This window comes from Ambystoma mexicanum, chromosome 1p (genome assembly GCF_040938575.1).
Source record: "Ambystoma mexicanum isolate Mex_15411 chromosome 1p, UKY_AmexF1_1, whole genome shotgun sequence".
Taxonomy (NCBI): domain Eukaryota; kingdom Metazoa; phylum Chordata; class Amphibia; order Caudata; family Ambystomatidae; genus Ambystoma; species Ambystoma mexicanum.
Genome location: NC_090921.1, coordinates 1,067,354,325 through 1,067,370,349, shown reverse-complemented (window position 1 = coordinate 1,067,370,349; position 16,025 = coordinate 1,067,354,325).

Below are 16,025 nucleotides of genomic sequence, written 5' to 3'. Positions count from 1 at the left end.
GCCGTAGTGAAGGCCTTTTTCAATTCCTTAAATGCCCTCTCTGCTTCTGGACTCCACACAAAACTGACTGCCTTCTTCAGCAATTGTGTAATGGGAGTAACTATTTTAGAAAAATTACTGATAAAGCGCCTATAGAAATTGGCAAATCCCAAAAAGGATTGGATGTCTTTGACACATTGTGGAGATGGCCAATCTTTGACTGCCTGTACCTTCTTAGGGTCCATGACCACACCAGATGGCGTCAGCAGATATCCAAGAAACTCCACTTGTTTTACATGAAAAGCACATTTCTCCAATTTTACACATAATTGGTATTCTTGTAAACGCTGCAACACTGCCTGAACATGTTGTACATGCTTATCAGGCGAATCTGAGTATATCAAAATATCATCAATATAAACGATAACAAAAATGTCAATGGGCCTCATTCCGACCCTGGCGTTAACCAAGGTGCTATAGCGCCTTGGTTGACGCCGTTATCTTTCCGACTGCGCCATGGTGAATGGCGGAATTACCGCCCCATTCCAAGGTTGGCGGGTTCGGTAATTCCCCATTCACCAAGGGCCCTTCCCCATTCCCATTTTTGCCCCATAGGGCTCAATGAGAATGGGGAAGGCGCTAATTACGGCACCGTAAATTACGGTGCCGTAATTAGCTCCTAGGTCCCTTTGCGGGTTGGTTTTTTAACGTCTGCAAAAAGCAGGCGTTAAGTACCAACCCGCAAAGGGAACTCGGAGTAGGGCGGTAAGGGTTTAACGGCACCGGTCTCGTTAACGGTGACCGTTAACCCTTACCGCCCGACTCGGAATGACCCCCAATGAAATCTCGCAATACTTCTTGCATAAAAAATTGAAAAGCTGCTGGGGCATTACACAAACCAAACGGCATCACTAGGTATTCAAACAACCCAAATTTGGTTTGGAAAGCCGTCTTCCACTCATCCCCCTCTTTCACTCTTATTAAATGATAAGCTCCTCTTAAATCAAACTTGGTGTAAATCTGGGCGGATCTCACTTGATCCAACAACACTGAAATGAATGGTAATGGGAACATATTTTTAACCGTAACTCTATTTAGAGCCCGATAATCAATACAAGTTCGTAAGGTACCTTCCTTTTTAGGAACAAAAAATAAAGGCGAGGGGACCGGGAGGTAGAATGCCGGATGAATCCCTTGGCCAACATTTCATCAAGATATTCCCTGGGATGTTTATTTTCAGACTCTGTGAGAGCATATATCCTGCTACACGGTAATTTTGCCCCTTCCTCCAATTCAATTACACAGTCATAAGGACGGTGAGGAGGTAATTTTTCTGCTCCTCCTTTATCGAAAACTTTTGCAAATTCTCTATACTGGACAGGGATGCCTACATCAACTGCTCCCACCACTTGCTCCGAGGATTCTCTTTCCGCCAACCAAGATGCAGCTCCTACTTCCGATAACATATGATCCTGACAATGCTGGCTTCAAACCACACCATCTGTTTCACCCAATCAATTCGAGGATTATGTTTTCTTAACCAGGGCATTCCTAAGATTAACCCAAACTGAGGTGCTGCAATTAAGTCAAATGTAATCTCTTCTCTATGGCCGGAGGCACACACCATCTCCAGCTTCCCTGTTTGTTGCCGAATAGGGCCTGATATTAACGGCGATCCATCCACTGACTGTACTCTCTCCACCTTTTCCTTCTCCTGTATTAGTAATTTCCATTGTTCTGCTAACGCAATGTCTACAAAATTGCCCGTTGCACCTGAATACACCATGGCCCATACCTCCTGTTTAGACATTGCAAAACACAGCGTCAACAAAATATACACATGTGAAGTCCTATTACCAATGGTGTTAGCTACCCATCTCGGGAACCTTATGTCATTGGGGCCTGTCACCGGTGTTCCCTCTACGGCCGTCCCGTCTCTTTTCCCGCTTCCTTCTTGTTCTTTTCACTTCCTACCCCTCTATTTGGTGTGTTGGGACAGGTACGTATAAAATGTCCTGCCTGCCCACAGTACAAACTTAATTTGTTCGCTTTACGCTGCTCTTTTTCTGCTACTGATAGGGGTCCTCTAACACTACCGATCTGCATGGGTTCCACTTCACTTCCCTTGCCTCCCTTCATCTTATCCAGTCTCACAAAAGAGGTCACTTCCGGTTTGTTCTTGTCTCCTTTTCTCTCATTCATTCTGTGATCCAATCTTAAAGCCAAATCATTCATAGCGGTACATGTCCCTGGTTGCGGTTCTACCTGAGCAATGGCATCCTTTAATTAATCCTTCAAACCCTGATAGAATAGAACCGTCTGTTTCTGCACAGGCCACTCTGTCTCAATCACTAACCTATTAAACTGAGTCACATAAGTCACAAGATCCTGACTTCTAGGCTGCTTTGGCGATTGACATGTCTATGCACTGCATCTGATTTTCTGTCTGTTGTTCTGTCCTCTGTGTGTGTCCCCTCCTTCCATCCCAACCCTACTATTTCCCACCTCCTGCCTGCTTCCCAGTGCTACCGCCCCTCTCTGCTTGGGCTCCCTCTCCCTCAATCCTCTATGTACCCTCTATGGTGCTTTCTGTCTCACCTATCTTCTATAATTGCTTTTCTATCGACTATCCTATCCCTCTCACTAAGTCTGGCAGGAAGAAGCTCAAAAGGGACATCCTGGTCTCCAACCCAGGCCTCCCTATCACTGATACCTACACCAGTGCTTCTGCCAGACATACTCTTACCGGGATCCTCTTTGCCTTTCCCTCTCCAGGCCTATGGACCCCCATATGGTCTCTGTTCTCTCTCCTTTTTCTTCTTTGCCCATTAATGTTGGCATCGGTTGGGATGCCTTCTTGGCCCCCTTCCACTCCTCCAAGACCATCATTAATGTTTACCTAAATGGCACTGTCTTGGTCCAAGGCCCTCAGGCCAACCTCCTCCTTTTTTTCGTTGGGGTGCGGTGTAGCCTTGATGTTCCCAGAGTGGATCCCTGCTTCTATCATTCCTATGCAGGACTACTCCTCCTTTGAATGCCTGGTCTGCAGGCTTTCTATCTCTCCTGGCCTTTCTTTCTCTCACTGTGGCCTCTGTCTACAGGCTGCCTGGCCAGGTCGCCACCTTCCACTCTGAGTGGGCTGACCTCTCCTCCTCTCCTCTATCTCTCAACTTCTCCTCAGAAACCTTAACATCCACCTGGATGCTACCTGCCCTTCTTTAGGACTCTTTCGCAACCACTGCAACTCTCTCTCTCTCTATTCTTCCCTCTGGCCCTGGATGTTCTGATATCCTCAGACCTCCCCCTCTTCAACTATCTCACCACTCCTCTCTCCTGCAGTGATCACTTTCTCCTTTCCTCCCACCTCTCTCTCTCTACCCCTCAGGCCAAGCCGACTCCAGTACTGCCACCTACCTTCTCGATCATCCGACCTATGAAGCATGTGCCAGCTGAGGCTTTCACCACTACTTTCTCTCCTCCTTCTGCACCTTTGGCTGAGCTGACTCACACCCTGACACAGCCCTATTTAACCTTCTGCCCCTGTCATGAGGATCCGCTTGAAGCCCAAATCTAAGTTCAACTCTTGGTACGACTCCAACCTCATCACCCTCAAACACAAGTGCAGGGTGGTAGAGAGGAATTGGGGAGCATCAGGTGCACCCTCTGACAAAATGGCCTGCTGCCTTCTCCAATGGCAATACAGACTATCTGTCCTTGCCAAGAAGAGAGCCCACACCCAAGCCTGCATCATTGCGGCATCCAACAACCCGGCCAAACTCTTCAAAATCTGCCAGGAGCTGGCCAATCCTACTGCAGTGTCTACCTCTCCTGTTCCCTCCCAGGCCCTCTGAATTGCCCTGGCTTCTCATTTCATCACTAAAACTCAGGACATCCCGTCCACCCTCTCTTCCTCCTCCTCCTCCTCCTCCTCCTCCTCCTCCTCCAATCCTGGCCCACCTGTGGCAGTCTCTCCTCCTCTTTTGTCTTCCTTTCCCTTTTTCACCCCAGATGATGTTTCTAGACAAGTCCGATCTATGAAAGTCTTGTCAAAACAGGTTCTCCCCTGTTCACCCAGAACCATCAAGGACCACATTGTCACCCTTGCTCCATCCTTGGCCGATTTCTGCAATCACTCCTTTGCCACTGGAATCTTTCCCTTCCCCTTATGCACTCCCTTGTGCACACCCTGCTAAAGAAGCCCTCTGCCGATCCTTCCTCTCCTGCTAACTATCCCCAGATCTCCATCACTCCTTTCCTGGGCAAACTCTTGGAAAAGCTGCCCATCTCCCAGCTTAATCTGCGCACTGAATCTGTTGGTTGTCTCCACGACCACGAGAAAGGCTTCAGAACTGCCAGAAGCACGGAAACTGCTCTCCTAAACACCTGTGAAGACTGATCTCTAACCTTGATTCTAACCTTCCTTCTGTCCTCATTCTCCTCGATCTTTCTTCTGCCTTTGATACGGTCAACCATGCCATCCTGCTAAATCGCCTTCATGATAACCTAGGTATCACTGATCAGGCGCTGGCCTGGCTGAACACCTTTCTCACTGACCAACCCTCTCAGGTCCAACTGGGGTCTTTCCTCTCTTCTATCGCTCTCTACTTGTGGTGTTCCACAGGGGTCTAACCTCTTTCCCTGGCTGTTCTACCAATACCTGGCACCTCTTGCCCACTGCATCACGTCCTTCTGCTCCAACTTTCAGTGTTATGCGGTTGACACCCAGCTCTCCTTCAGGCTTCCCTCAACCACCTACTCTCCTTCTCTCATTCCAGATTGTCTGACCACAATTCAGGAGTGGTGTGCCATCAATGATCTCTGCCTTAATGCCAGTAAGACTGAGATCCTCCTCATCAGAACACCAGCTCCCTCCTTTCCTTTCTCTCTCTGGCCGCCCATTGTGGGCCCTCTTCCTGCACCTACCTGTGAGGCTAAGAACCTTGGGGTCATCTTCGACTTCACCCTCTCCTTCTCTCCTCACATCTCTGTCATCTCTAAGAAGTCAAACTATCAGCTGGAACCTGCTCTCAGAGGTATTCTTCCTTTCCTCACTTTCTCCAGAGCCCTGGTTCTCGCTAGCCTGGACGACTGCAACAGCTTCTTTCTAAATCTTCCTGCCTCTATTCTCTGACCTTTACAACTTATCCAGACCAGAACTTGTCCTTGGCCTCAAGCCCAGGGATCGTATCTCTCCAGCTCTGAAATCTCTTCATTGGTTCCTAGTGGCGGCAAGGATCAAGTTCAACACCCTCTGCATCTCCCACAAGGCGTTCTGGGGTCTGGGACTGCATTACCTCCAACTCACCCTTCCTAAACATCTCCCTTCTTGAGCTCTCAGCTCATCCACCTCCAACTCTCTGAGGGTCAGTCGCTTTTCCAAGCAGAGAGTTGGGGGCAGATCTCTATCTTTGGCTGGGGCCTCCCTCTGGAACAGCCTCCCTGCCTCTCTCAAACTTGAGCAGAACCACCTCAGGGTCCGGAAGCAACTCAAGACCTTCCGCTTCGCTTACACTTTCTCTCTTCCTCTCCCCTGCTGATGTCCTGACTGCTCCACGCACTGGTCACCTGGCCACCCTCTGAACTTGGGCCCAGGCTCCTGCATGTCCAGTTGCACTTCGTACTGCCTCCCAGCTCTCCTAGCACTTGTGGTCTGTATCTGCAACCCTACAGTCTCTTTTCTCTGCACTTCACTTATGAGCCACCTGTTGGCTGCACTTTTTGAGTTACCTGCACTGAGCCACACACTGGGTGCACTTTTGAGTTACCTGCACTTCTCCCTCCCCTCCCAACCTCCAGAAACTTCTCCCCTTCCATGTCCCCTCACTTGCGCAATCTGAATGACACAGGGCCTAGTAAGATCGTTGTTTTGTCCTCCCTATGTTTCCCCCTCCTTGTGTTGTCATGCCTAGAAACACTTGTGTACAGGTGCGTTATAAATGTCATATCATATCATGACAGAAGAGGTGGAGGAAGAAACATCGCTAAAAACTACACTGCACATGCTGTGCTAAGTGGTCCAATTTTCTGTTGACACTGGAGCCACCGCAAACATAATTGATGTGCACCACTTTTGTCTCTTCAAGACGATACAAAAGTTATTGCCATCCAAGTCTCACATTTTTCAATGAGGAGCCCAAGAATCACTTCTGTGTGTAAGACAATTCTCATATATTCTGCGCCCTGGTGACAATACTATTCCTCTGTGTTCACATGCCACATGGAGATACAAGGACAGTCGTTAATACCTCCAAGCTTGCTGTCCAAAGAGACCATTAAATGGATGCTCCCAAAACTGGAAACTTGACTAGGGATGTTGAAAGTGCCCCCAGTTGTCCTGCAAATCAACAAAGCCATTCACCAGGTACTGTGTTGGATTTCACATGCTTTCGGAAGAACTAAACCAACTCCTTGAAGCTGACATAATTGAACATGCGACATGCCAAGCACCATGCGTCCCCCCGGTAGTCATTGTACCAAAAGAGGTTGGGTGCATTCAGCTCTGCATCAACATGCAGATCCCCAATGCTGCTATTGAAGGTGAGCAGCATCCGGGCACAAACATGGAGGACATGATCATCCTGCTGTAGATATGCAACAACATTCTCAAAATTAGGCCTCAATCAAGAGTATCATCAGCTACCCCTGCATCCGTCATCCAGATATATTACAACGGTTGCCACCCATGATAGATTATGCAGATATAAACATCTACATTTTAGAATCTAGTCGGCTGCTGAAATATTTCATGACACCATCAGAAGCATCCTCTTGCCATTTGACAAGTCCTTCAACTACAGCGATGACATACTCATATTTGGGCGCACGCAGGTGGAACATGACCAGATGCTGGGGAATGTGTGTCAATCACTAATCGAGGCAGGAATAACCCTAAATCTGGACGAATGTGAGATTGGTAAACCAGACGGACACATATACTCAAAGGATGGGATGATCCCGGATCCTGTCAAAGTGCTCGCCATCATGTCCTGCCCACCGCATGGGACTCTGGTGGAACCAGGTCCTATTTAGGAATGTCGGGGTATTGTTCACGTTACATTGAAGACTATGCTATAACTACCGAACCATTGTGGCAACTCTTGAAAGTCGAGGCCAGTTGTCAATAGACACATCACTGAAAAGTAGCATTCAAAACTATGAAACATGCTCTAGCTAGGGCCCATCACCTGGCTTATTTTAACTCGAAGGAACACATAAAAGTCATGGTGGACGTTAGCCCAGTGGGGCTTGGCATAATTCTAGCCCAATTCAAGGAGAACACACCCCACGAAAAGGGTATTGTGGCATATGCCAGCAGGGCTCTCTTGAAAACAGGGGTGGCATACTCCCAACCTCAGAAAGAGAGCCTTGCAGCAGTATTGGCATGAGAACACTTTCACCATTAACTCATTGGCAAACACTTCACGCTGGTCACGGATCACCAAGCTCTACTGTCATTGATTGGAAACCCACAGGTATGCATACCTCCCCGAATAGAATGCTGGGGAATGAGGCTGCAGGAATAGGACTAAAACATCATTCATCGACTGGGCAAAGACCTCAAACCAGCTGATTACATTTCAAGAAACCCGGCAATACAAACTAGGTCTGCTGATTGTGCAGTGGTGGAGGCGTACATTAGTTATCTGGCCGAGAGGGTACTGCCACCGACTGTGTCAATGAAAGATATGGTGGTAGCTTCTAGGAATGACGGTTTAGTTGATGATTACATTCACAAAGAATGGCCGATGTAGGGACTACAAGTGGCACAGGAAAAGACTGCCAGGAGTTTAGGAAGAAGACCTGAAGAGATTAGCAAAGGTATGTGAGGAACTGTACGTGTCAGCTGATTCGCTGCTCATCTGAGGTACAACAAGGAAGGAGATCACCGAAGTGGAACATGAGGGACACAGGGGAGAAGTTAACACCAAACTACTACTACAATATCATGTGTGGTTTCCAGGTATTGACAAAATGGTACAGTCAGAAATTAAACAGTGCAAGGCATGCCTAACGATATCGAAAGCCAACATTCCAATGCCATTAATCAGCAAGGACAAGCAGTGTGGCATACGGTAGCTGTCAATTTCTATTGACCAACACAAGAAGGGTCGTATGTCCTCTTATTAGTAGGTGAGCATTACATAGTACCCGTCACAAGAGTAGTAATATCAACAAGTTTCAACAAGTTTCAGAACAACAGCTCAGGCAATGGATGTATTAAGCGAGTGGGGAATTCCGGGGGTCATCAGATCAGATAATGGACAACTGTTTAACGATCATAACTTTGCACGATTTGCAGCACATCTGGGGTTTTGACACAAGAAGATAATGCTGTTATGGCCCAGTGGCCAATGGGTTGGCTGAATGGTTTATGGGAACGGTCAAGAGAACGCCCCAGAAAGCGCAAACTGACAATATACCTTTCCAACAAGCACTGTGCAATACATTAAGACAGTACAGATCAACACCTCATGAATCATCTGTTGCCACGTACTCTGAGCCCTTGATGGCCCGACCTCTCAGGACAAGGCTACCGAGCTGTATAATAGCCACCAAGATGGGCTTTGAAGAAACAAAGGGAAGAGATAACAACAAGAAGGTCATGGTGAAAGAATGTATTGATCATCGCAGAAGGGTGACACTATAGGAATTTGAAGTGGGAGGTGAGGTGCTCATGTATCAAAGACAAGTGCGGAAAACTGATTCCAGGTATATGATTGAACCAGCAATTGTGGTTGTGCAGAAAGGCCTTATGATCACTGTTGCCATGGATGACAAAGAGGTTATGTGAAATGCGTCGCATTTCCGCCCCTTCAGGAGATTGAGTGTGGAAAGACAAGAAGGAGAAGGAAAAGGAAGCAGAGTGAGTGAAGCTGAAGAATCAGAAGAAAGAAGCACCCCACGTGGAGAAGGATAGGAAGAGGGACCCAACCAGAGGTACCCCGTGCTCGTTCAGGAAGAATAATCCGCCGGCCTCACAGATGGGTGGAGGAGATATAGATCTGGACAGCTGAGAGAGGGGCAGATGCCGTTTCCCAGAAGAGACACTGCAGAAGAAAAGAGGAGGGATCAAGAGGGAGGAGGGAGAGAAAAAGAAGTGACGATAAAAGGAGGAGACAGAGAATAGGAAATAAAGAAGAAAATAATCATTTACGTGACTCCTGTGTCATCCCGAGAGATAGGTACCTCTGTGCTTCCTGTACGTACATCTGTGTGCCTATCAAGGATATAACATTGGCTTCACACTTAGCCATACATATTCAGGACATTCTGACCACCCTTTCTACACACCCCCAGAAACCATCCCACACCCCAACCACACTCCCCCTCCCTCCTCCTCCTCCTCTCCTGTCATACCTGAAGATGCTACCAGAGTTGTTCTCTCCATGAAGGTCTCTTCGAAACAGGTTTCTCCTTGATATTCCAGGATCATCAAGGATAACATTGGCTCCCCCGCCCCTGCTCTCGCTGATTCCTGCAATCACACTTTTGTCACTGGATCTTCCCCCCCTTAAGCACGCCCACTCCTAAAAAAAACAGCCTCTGATCCTACCTGCCTTGTCAGCTTTCGCCCTATCTCCATCACCCCCTTCCTGGAGAAGCTGCTTGAGAAGATGGCCTTGCCCCAACTCAACTCTCACACTGAAATTGTTGATGGCCTCCACTACCATCAATCTGGATTCCAAGCCTCCTGAGGCACAAAAACTGCTCTTCTGAACACCCGTGAAGAACTGCTTGAATCTCTGGATTCCAACTCCCAGCTGTCCTCATCCTTCTCGATCTCTCTTCTGCATTTGACACAGTAAACCCTTCCATCCTCATATAAAGGCTCCACAATACACTTGGTATCTCGGAATAAGCACTAGATTGGCCATCCTCTTTCCTCACTAACCACTCTTCCCAAGCCATCCTTGCGCCTTCTCCTCTCTTACTTCCATCTCCACCTGTGGTGTACCCCAGGACTCTACATTCTCCCATTGATTCTTTAACATCTACCTTGCTCTCCTTGTATGCCTCATCTCCTCTTTCTCCTCCCACTTCCAGTGTTACGCAGACGACACACAGCTCTTCTTCATACTCCCTGCTGACCCTCTTGCACCCGCCATCATCTCGTACTTCTTATCTGCTATCCAGCCCTGGTGCGCCTCCAATGATCTATGCCTCAACGCCTGAAAAACTCAGATTCTTCCCATTGGGACCCCTGCTCCCTCCTTCTTCCCCTCATGTTGGCCTTCCTCCTTGGGCTCTCCCTCCTGTGCCTTCAACTGAAGCTAGAAACCTTGGAGTCATCTTCGACTCCTCGCTCTCCTTCCCCCCTAACACTCAGGACATTGCCAAGAAGTCCAACTATCAGCAATTCCTTCTCAAAGTAATTTTACCTTTTCTCACTTTCCATCAGATGCTCAATGTGACTCAAACCCTGGTTCTCTCTAGACTTGACTACTGTAACAGCCTCCTCCCGAATCTCCCTTCGTCAACTCTGCGATCCCTCTAGCTTATACAGAATAGGGCAGCAAGACTTATCCTTGGCCTTAAACCCAGGGACCACATCTCTCCTGCACTAAAAAATAAAAAGCCTTCACTGGCTCCCGGTTGCTGCACGGATTAAATTCTAATTCTCTGCATAATCCACAAGGCTGTCTGGGCTCAGGGACCACATAATCTCCAACTTTATCTCACTAAATACTCTCCCACTAGACCACTTTGTTCCTCTGGCACCAACTCTCTGGGTGTAAAGAGTTTTGCTCACTTTCCTCTGCAGGCTCCCTCCTCTGGACCAGCCTCCCCCTGCGCCTTGAGCTGGATCTTCTAAAATTATGGAAGCACCTTAAGATCATCCTCTTTTCCTCCTCCTTCCCTCCTTCTCTCCTCTGTTAATACCACAGTTGCTGAATCGGTGTCCTTGGCCCTTATGCATCCTTGGGACCTTGACCTCCCACACCAGTTCTTCCAAACTCCTGTTTATCCACACCACTTAGCATCTGCACACCCTCTGCTCTGGAGGCTCGCACTTACACATCCTGCGGCGCTGCCGTGTAGCACTGAACATTCCTAGCACTTGGTCTATGGCTCACGCTCATACTCCCCAGCCCTTACCCCCTCTTCCCTCTTCCTTTCTGCACTTGCATGTTCTGAATGCTCACAAGGCATAGTGGGTTTGTCACTCCCCCTCTGCTCTTAAATATTGTGTTGTAATGTATTTCCCTCCCCTGCTCCCTCCCTGCCCTGTGGGAGCTTTGAAACAGTATTTTCTTATTGTATAAGCACCTAAAAAGCAAACAATAAAAAAATGAAAAAATACATACACACCTCTCTTGCATCATTTGTCCGCTAGAAGTGCTCTGGCAGTGATATAGGGGCCTGCCAGTGATATGATATATGATATGATATGGCATTTATAACGTGCCTATACACAAGTGTTTCAAGGGCTTTGTAACTGTTGTCTTTGCAGAGTGTTATAGCACTGCTTGGATCCCATAGCAAAGGTTCCTTCTGGAGCAGGCTCAAGTTGCTGGTGTCTTATAGAACTGACAGTGTACTTCTGGAGGAAGCGCACACTACAGAGACTCTCAAGCAGTTACAGGCCTATAGCGCTGACAAACTGCTTCTGGAGGAAGCTTGCACTGCTGGGTCCTCAAAGCCCTCACATGGTACTGCAGGTGCAAGCTCACACTGCTTGAATCATATAGCACTCATGTGGCATTACTAGAGACAGCTCAAATGCCTGCAACCCCACATCACTGATGTCATTGATGATGTCATCTGTGATGTGCTGGGTTTTAGTGTTAGCAGTGCATTGTGGTGTGGTGGCACGAGTTATGGTTGCATAGCTTACCATAACTGGCTAATGTCTTGTGTTTTCAATTTTACTTGCAACCATAACGTCCCTTTACCAATGTTTTTTCCCTGAATTTGATAGGTTTTTATTAGTACAACTTAACCATAACGTCCCTTTAACCATGTTTTTTCACTGAATATATATGTATATATATTCAGTGAAAATACTTTGCTAAAGGGACGTTATGGTTCCAAGTAAAACCGAAAAACCCTTGAAATTCGCCAGTTATGGTAAGCTAAGCAACCATAACTCGCGCCACTACCGTGCACTGCTAAGACTAACACCCAGGACATCAAATATGACATCACAAATGTCATTGATGGCATCACTGATGACATCACGAATGTCATTGATGACATTACATGTGTGGCTCCCCCTTTTTTCCTTTACTGACATACCTAGGCCACATGGTTTTCTTCAGTAACAGTCAGGAATTAAAAGTGGAAAAGGTAGTATATTTGTAGACTTATCCTTCAAGTATGTTCTTACAATAATTCCCTGAGGGTCCAGTCATATCATATGAAACATATATATATAGGGGAAGACACAAGCTTGAAAGATAGCAATCCTTTCTGTGCATTAAAATAATCAGTAGAGTTTTCAGCACTTTCTGATAGTTCTGTTGTTTTTTATTACTGTACTATCCCTGTATAAGCTCCTATTTTTATATCTTGTATTCACACTACTTTCATTAGAGTCCAGGCACATCATGTGATATACATACATAGGGTAAGTAGCAGCTTTGAAACAGAACAATCATTTATCTGCATAAAGGTAATCAGTTAGTTTATGAACACGTTTTGCTACTACTGCTGCTGTTTTCCTCTTACTTCAATTTCTTTGTATATACTCATATTTGTATGTGGTGTTGTCTCTTTGTGTTTTGTCTATAATAATGCAATTATGTAGTAAGTGGGTTTTATTATCTACTTATCACGTTTCATAGTATTCAAAAGTCTAATAAGAAAACATTTATCATTTCACTATTTAACATGGCAAGCTTATGAATATTGCATCTCCATCATGTTTGCTGCACACAATGCCTACGTTTCTACATGAGCACATTAGTATACTGGATGGACTAATTAGCCCTTGATATTTATTCCAATGATCCTTCACACTTTTTTTAATTAACATTACAATAAGAAACCCTTGTACAGACTTTTCATGAAAGGTAAATGCACATGTGATGCCATCAGTGATGTCATCAATGACATTTGTGATGTCATCTTTGATGTCCTGGGTGTTAGTTTTAGCAGTGCACGGTAGTGACGCGAGTTATGGTTGCTTAGCTTACCATAACTGGCGAATTTCAAGGGTTTTTCGGTTTTACTTGGAACCATAACGTCCCTTTAACAACGTTTTTTCACTGAATTTCATAGGTTTTTAGTAGCACAAATTAACCATAACGTCCCTTTAACAAAGTTTTTTTCACTGAATTTCATAGGTTTTTAGTAGCACAAATTAACCATAACGTCCCTTTAACAAAGTTTTTTCACTGAATTTCATAGGTTTTTAGTAGCAAAGCTTAACAATAGTAACTTTGACTTTATGTACACGTAATATGGAACATACTGAACCACTTCTACTGAATGTGATGTCCGCGAACCTTTTTGATGTCCGCGGACATGTTCGGACAACAGTACCACTACCTAAAAAGTCTGGGGGGGGGTATGTTTAATTGTTATATTACAACATGATAGCATTTAAAAACTTCAGAAAGTAGTACACATACATATTATATGTAGTAATACATAAGAAATGTAACCCATATATGTACCACACTAACCATTCATTTAAATACAATGGGCCTCATTAGGACCCTGGCGGAGAGGGTTTTACGCCAGCGTAGTGCATGGCGTACCTCTCCGCCATACTACGAGTTCCCGTAGCGCCATGGCGGCCTTTTCCGCCTGGTTTTACCAGGCGGAGAAAACCATGGCGCTACGGGACCTCGTTGTTAATTACGCCACCGTATTTTACGGTGGCGTAATTAACTCCTTCCCCACTCCCATTATACCCTATGGGGCAAAAATGGGAATGGGGAAGGGCAGAATGGGGATTGGGGATTTACCGCCCCGCCAAGGTCGGAATGGGGCGGTAAATCCGCCAACCCCCATGGCGCTATCGGCGGCTTTCCGCCATGCTTCGCGGTGCATTTAGCACCGCGAAATCCGCCTGGGTCCTAATGAGGCCCAATATGTTCTAAAATGGAATATACCAAGAGAAGATAAATTGGCTTCCAACATAATTACCTCACAGACACTCCACAACTAAGACCAAGACCATACCTACAGAGTACTCAGAACATATCTTACCTGAAATAGTAAGTGTACATCATTTTACTCATATCTTTATAAACTTTCTGTATTAGATTAAAAAAAAATTATGATATATTTTTTTTCTCACAGAAATGTCTAGTACTCTGGAATGGCTAGATGAGCACTTCCCACATGACACAATGTCAGAAAATAGTGAAGCTAATGGTACACACTTTACAATATAAACCATTGAATGGTTATTATTTTATATATATTTAACATATATATTTCTTTTTGTATAGAGCATACCAAAATAGAAAATATCTCAGAAGAAACTGTTATGGAAAACAAGCTTGAAAGCTTAAAAGAAAAAATGGATTTATTATTGAGCAATTTTAATAATTTGAAAACTTTTGTTGAGGATCATTTTAAAACAAAAGCCTCATACAATTGTCCCACATGTACTTGCCCCCCCTCACCATATCCCACTCAATTATCCCCAAACCCTCTCCATAATCCAAAACGTTTTGATGAGACTTCCATCCCTTCTTCACCTGATACCAATAATGTTGAAACCCCTAATTCTCCTGTTTTTGTTTCTGTTTCTGCCTCACCTTCTGTCATAAATTATTAATATATGTGAAATATAGTAAAATTTTTATATTGTGTTGTAATTAGTTCCCATTTTTTTATTTTTTTAAAAACAATGTAGATGTACGCGGACAGCGCGGGTGTTCTGAAATGTTCGTAATTAAACGAAAATGGAGGTGTCCTAAAGAACACTATACCTGTCCGTACTGTTCGCTAGCAAGTTGAAACTGTTCTAAGAACCCAATTGGTGTCCTGAAATGTTCGTAATTAAACGAAAATGGAGGTGTCCTAAAGAACACTATACATGTCCATACTGTTCGCCAGCAAGTTGAAACTGTTCTAAGAACCCAATTGGTGTCCTGAAATGTTCGTAATTAAACGAAAATGGAGGTGTCCTAAAGAACACTATACCTGTCCGTAATGTTCGCTCGCAAGTTAAACTATTCTAGGAACATAATTGATGTCCTGAAAAGTTCGTAATCAAACGAAAATGGAAGTGTCCTAAAGAACACTATATCTGTCCGTAGTGTTCGCTAGCAAGTTTAAACTGTTCTAGAACACACGCGATGTCCAGAAATGTTCGTTTGATGTGTGACGCACTTTTAATTAATTCAGGACCCGAACACTGTCCGTAGAACATCAACGCGCATGCGCAAACCAATGTCTGTGCATTTGGTGTCCAGCAGACAGGAGCTTCCTTCGCGGAAATGTGCGCGAAGGGATCATGTGACCGCACCAACGCTAATCGTGTGTTCTGAATGCGGACACTGTTCATGTTCCCGAACAAATTAAAAGTACATTTTCGAGTAATCCACAATATTTTTCCATAAAAACACATCATGGCACAAGTCCCACATAGTAATCCTGAGTTTCTACATATCTTTTGAAACTTTTTGAACCCTTTTTTGTGTTTGATTTGTCCGCGGACAGCACGCATGTCAGCGAACCACGTACAAGCACCACTATAAAAGACCACACCCTAGAGCTTATTCTCATTGTTTTTCTGGCTATTCTTCAGAGCACAGCTATTTCTCCTGCAACTTGCTGATTACACCATCGAGATTGCATCATTGGCTGCAGAAATGCCACCTGGTGCTGCACCTGCTTCAGCACCACCCCCACCCCCTCAACCACCACCACCTTCCCAAGGGCCTGAAGAGGGGAACAGGAGTGAGGATGCAGAGGAGGAAGAAGAGGATGACGAGAATGAGGTAGAGGAAATCCCTACTACCCGCAATAGACATGAGTCTTGGGTGTGGCGGTTATTTTCCATTTATGGGAATGGTCCTAAGGCTCATGCGAACCGTGTTATCTGCAATGAGTGCAAAATGATACTCAGTCGCGGGAAGCACGGT